This window comes from Scylla paramamosain, chromosome 40 (assembly GCF_035594125.1).
Source record: "Scylla paramamosain isolate STU-SP2022 chromosome 40, ASM3559412v1, whole genome shotgun sequence".
NCBI lineage: Eukaryota > Metazoa > Arthropoda > Malacostraca > Decapoda > Portunidae > Scylla > Scylla paramamosain.
Window position 1 is genome coordinate 1259272 of NC_087190.1, and position 5729 is coordinate 1265000.

Consider the following 5729-nt stretch of genomic DNA (forward strand, 5'->3'; position numbering starts at 1 on the left):
TAAAATGAGAAGATTTTTCAATATCTAGATTGTGTGATCTTGAGAAAATGTTGTGGGAGGGAAACAAAGTGATGCCTTGGTGGTTCTAATCAAGAGAGAATTTCAGAGATCGGTGAAAGAGATGGAAAAAAAAAAAGATTTATAAGGAGATGAAATGAGTTAGGGAATAAATAAGTAGGTAGAAATAAAAAGAGGGTAAATAAAGAATACTTGTGAATGTGAGAACTGATATGGATAGGAAAAGATAAATAAAGACGAATGAAGAGAATGGTGAGACTCATAAGTATATAAGATGGGAAATAAGGAGAAGAAAGAGTTAGTTTATGAAAAAAAAAGAATAGAAAAAATAGGTGAATGAAGTGTGGCTAAATATTGGAATAAATATAGAAGAGTGAAAAAAACGCGAAATAATAGATTGTGAAAAAAAATGATAGAAAAGATGGAAGTGAGGAGATAAAAGGGTTACCTTATAAAAAAAAAGTTAAAACGAGCGAAGTCTTTGCAAATAAAGGGAAAAGATAAAGACAAATAAAGGCAAACGAATGAATGGAAAAAAAATAATAATAGAGAAATAATAGGAAAGATGATAACTAAAGAAATAAATAAGGTTAAAATAAAAAAAATGAAAACGTCAAAATAAATATAAGAATAGAGTGATAAAAAAGAAAAAAAAAGAAAAATAAATAAAGAAATAAGGTAGATAACAAAATGAGTAAGACATGACACACACACACACACAAAAAAAAAAAAAAAGGGAGAATATTGATAAGAACTCAAGACCATCAGAAAACAAAGGGTGGTGCGGGAAGACATTATTTCTATACGTGGCAGTCCCTGTATAAAACAAGCCAACATATTTCCACCTATCATCCCATCCATGCAATTCTCTAATCTTCTTTTGAGGCTCCCTAATGACTCAGCACCCACAGCCTGATTACGGAGTCCATTCCATTCATCCACCACTCTATTTAAGCACCAATACCTTTCTATCTCTCTCTTTTTTTTTTTTTTTTTTATTTAACTTTTTCAAGCTTCAACTCATTATTTTTTTTTTCCTGTGCTGATTACTGATGCTGATAATTTTACTCACGTCACGAGAAATAAGAAATACGAAAAAAAAGTGAACTGGTAATAGTCTAAAAATAATTATCTCTTTAATAACTACTTATATAATACTTTCATATATAGCAGGGTTATCTTTGTAATAACTAACTATATAAATGATAACATGTAATTGTAATAGTTACCTAGAACTATAACTATAATTTACATATCCATAAAAATTAATATAATAGTGATAAATGATAATAAGTAACGAATACATAACAAAATTCAAGATACGTGTAATGAATGAAAAAGAAAATAACAATAAATAGATAAACAAACAGATGAATGTACAAAAATAAATAAATAAATAAACAAAATAAATGAATGCAAATATAAGCAAATAAATAAATGAATGGATAAACGAACAAGTAAACTAATTAATATATATGAATAAATAAACAGATAAATAGGGAGTTTGACATTGAATTATGAGAAGGCAAATGAATAAACGAATTAATTCAATTGAAAATGAATAATTAAAAGTTCCATTTCACACTTGAACTATTTTGCAGCAACATGAACTTTGTGATTTGTTTGTGAGTGAGAGGAGGAGGCTAATGATGACGATAGTGATGATGATGATGATGATGATGATGATGATGATGGTGATGGTGGTGGTGGTGGTGGTGGTGGTGATGATGATGATGATGATGATGATGATGATGATAATGATGGTGATGATGATGATGATGATGATGATGATGATAATAACGAGGAGGAGGAGGAGGAGGATCATGATGGTGATGATGATGATGATAATGATGATGATGATAATGATGATGATGATGATGGTGATGATGATGATGATGACGGTGATGGTGATAGTGATGATAGTGAGAACAATAGTAATAATAATAATAATAATAATAACTGCAGTATCAATAGCAGTAGTAGTAGTAGTAGTAGTAGAAATAATAATAATAATAATGATAATAATAATAATAATGATAATAATAATAATAATAATAATAATAATAATAATAATAATAATAATAATAATAATAATAATAATAATAATAATAATAAAAAATATCACACAAACACCCACACATACCACCACCACCATCACCACCACCACCACCATCACCACCACACACAACACATACAGGCTCGAATCATCACTCCTTCCTGTTCATCACACTTAATAAACACGCAGCCTTTGAAATCAGCGAATAGGCCTACGGGTATTGACGAGGGAGGCCTAATTGACAGCACCCTCCCCCTCTTCTCGCTCTCTCTCCCTCTCTCCCATTCTATTTTTTTGTTTTTTTTATGATGACAAACATAAACTTCGATTTCTATATATACGTACATATGTAGATAGATAATAATAGATAAGACGAAATGGATAGATATGTATGTAGATAGACAGGTAGATAGATGGACAAGTAGATAGATAGATAGATGCATAGACAGATAGATAGACAATTAGACAAGTACATGGACAGGCAGATGGATAGATAGATAAATAGATAGATAATTAGATAGGCATTTAAATAGTATAGACAACTGAATAGTAATAATGGAATGAAAAAAAAGTTTGTCTTGGTTTGCAGAAAAAAAGTTAGTCTCTCTCTCTCTCTCTCTCTATCCTCTCTCTCCTCTCTCTCTCTCTCCTCTCCTCTCTCTCTCTCTCATCTCTCTCTCTCTCCTCTCTCTCCTCTCTCTCTCTCTCTCTCTCTCTCTCTCTCTCTCTCTCTCTCTCTCTCTCTCTCTCTCTCTCTCTCTCTCTCTCTTCAGCATTGCCCCTTCCCTTTTCTGGTATTGGTCAGTGCTCGAAAGGAAGAGCCTTGATTGGTGGGAAGCTGCAGAAGGGCGGAGCTATCTGGACGTGGGGGGGACCTGCTCGCCAACTTGGATTGAATGGACTATAATCTTACCTTACACACCTGAAGGTCCACGGATCAGAGGTCATGCGGGGTCACGCTTTTGCAACCTGTGAGAGGAGAGCTTAAGGTAAATAAAAGGAGTACAAAGAAACTGTGATAAAATAGTAAATAAGATAAACTGTGATAAATAAAATGCAAATGAGAGAGAATATGAAGAATAATGAATAAATACGTGAAAATTTAATAGATACAGAGAATGAATGAGATAAGATGTGATAGATAAATAGTAAGTGAAAGGAGAATAAAGGAAAAATGCAATAAATGAATAATAAAAGAATGAATATGGGAATAAATACAAAAAGAAGAATAGTTTATAGGTAAAGGAGAATAAATAAGATAAAACAAACAAAAGAGACGAAAATATAAATAAACAGGATGAAATAAACTTAATGAGAAATAAATAAATAAACCAGATAAATCAGATACAGATAAATTAGATAACTAGATATATAAATAACTGGTGATATGACCAACAGAGAAAATAAGATCAAGAAAAATGTAAATGAAATGACAAAATAAAAACGATCTTATGGAAAGTAAAAAATAAATAAATAAATAAATAAGTAAATAAACGAGGGATGAAAAATAAATGAAGCGAAGGAAACAATTATAGAAACAAAATACGATAAAAAGCAAAATACAAGAGAGACAAATGCAAGCGAAAATAATAAAAAAGAGGATAACACACCAAGAAGAGAAGAAAAAGAGAAATAAAAAATTGTTGAAGCTCAAGGGAAAAAAGAGAAAACAAAACGACGCTTTTTTGATTCAGCCACCACATCAAAACGCTTTCTCTCTCTCTCTCTCTCTCTCTCTCTCTCTCTCTCTCTCTCTCTCTCTCTCTCTCTCTCTCTCTCTCTCTCTCTCTCTCTCTCTCTCTCTCTCTCTCTCCCTCTCTCTCTTCGCTTAAACTTATTGTTTCCATTACACTTCTTTTTTTTGTCTATCATTGTCATCAATTATATTTTTTTCAAGTATATGTTATTTTTGTAGGTACGCTCTCTCTCTCTCTCTCTCTCTCTCTCTCTCTCTCTGCAGAGGTAACATAATGAGACAGGTGTACACTCGCGGCCAATACTTTTATTACCAACTCATTACAAGTGAAGCGAGGAGACCAGAGGTGGTGGGTAGGGAGGAGCCTTCGCCTTTACTACCTTACACCAAACAGCCTCTTAAGGGCGGTGTGTGCTTGCTGCTTGTTCCTCCTTTGTGTTCCCTTGTGGCGCCATGAGGATGAGGGATCTGCTACAACTACTGCTGCTATAATCTATCATTGCTCTCTCTCTCTTTCTCTCTCTCTCTCTCTCTTATAAATTTATTCTTAATGTGTTCTCAGGTATACGATAGTTTTTTTGAGGGGTACGATATTTTTTTGACAGCTATGATGACATTTTTACCTAACAAGTTTTACAAGTACGATAATTTTTTTTTTTTTTTTTTTGTTCGAGGGATACGATAACATGTTTTCCAGCGTGTCATCTTCGCCTAACAAGTTTCACAGGTAGTATGATGGTTTTAAGAGGGTTACGAGAACATATCGTAAGCGTTACTTCACCTAATAAGTTTTACAGGTACAATTATATTTCTGAGAGGTGCGGTACGATATTTTCACCAGGTCACGCTTACCTACTATGTTTCAGAGGTACAATATTCTCTTTTTTTTTTTTGCGAGGTACGAAAGTAATAAAAGAAAACACTAGTAAAAAAGTTTAATAAAAGAAAAATGAAAGAAAACTAAGAAACTAGGAAAAAAAAGGTAAAACGAGTAAAGAAAGAATAAAAGAGGGTGACTGGTAGGAAAGAGAGTTTAGATATAGTCGGAGTATGAAATAGAAAAGGGGAGAAAAAACGGAGAGAAAAGAATAACTCGTTTGAAAGAAAAAAAAGAACAAAAAAGAAAACTAAATATATAAGGAAACAAAAATAAAATAAAATAAAGAAAATATAAGTAAAGAATTGAAACAAAAGCATATCGATATTGTATCCTTGTAAATAAACTATAAAGAAACAGCAAGAATGAAAATAAAACAAAGTAAAAAAAGAAAAGAAAAGAGAAAAACTAAAAAAAGTAAAAGAAAAGAAAAAAATAACGAACAAAATTAAAATAAAAGAAATAAAAACGAAAAAAAAAATCAAAATGAAAATAAAACCTACCCCAAAAAAAAAAAAAAAAGAAGAACATTCCTGATCCTCCCCAGCACGTGTTTAATTAATGGTCCTCACCTGTGATGCATTGGCTACACCTGTACAATTACAAAGACGCGAGACCGACATACTAGATATACACAGATTTTTGACACAACACGTGGAAGGAAACATGGAAATCAGAAAAGCGAACAGAAAAATTGCGTTTTCCCTCGTGAAAATGTCACAGGGACGACGTGTAAAGAAAATTTATATGCTGGTATTAACCTCCTTTGGCAAACACGAGACGGGGAGATGATGAAAAGTACGTGAATATACTAAAAAAAAAAAAGCTTACATACCAATCTTGAACGTTCCTTGCCAAACACGAAAGAGAAAGATCAAAATACACACACACACACATAAAAAAAAAAGTTCATATCCTGGAATGATAAAAAAAAAAAAAAAAAATTACATACAAATACTTTCTTTAACTTACTGCCAAACTCGAGGTGGAGAAAGATAAAAGTACATGAAAACTGCTCCAAAAAAGTTTACATATAGATCCTAAACTTCCCTTTCCTAACACGATAATGGAGTGATGAAAAT

The 5729-nt window shown here is 32.2% G+C and overlaps 1 protein-coding gene across 2 annotated transcripts in view; it reads right to left on the reverse strand.

The window, feature by feature from the left end:
* Positions 1 to 4058: 4058 nt before the first annotated feature.
* Positions 4059 to 5729, reverse strand: part of LOC135092679 (prohormone-1-like) — a 30990-nt gene continuing 29319 nt past the window's right edge. For both annotated transcript variants that reach the window (XM_063991293.1, XM_063991292.1), the window contains one exon: positions 4059 to 5729. This exon is cut by the window's right edge and continues 2536 nt beyond it. The gene's annotated coding sequence lies outside the window, so the exon portion shown is untranslated.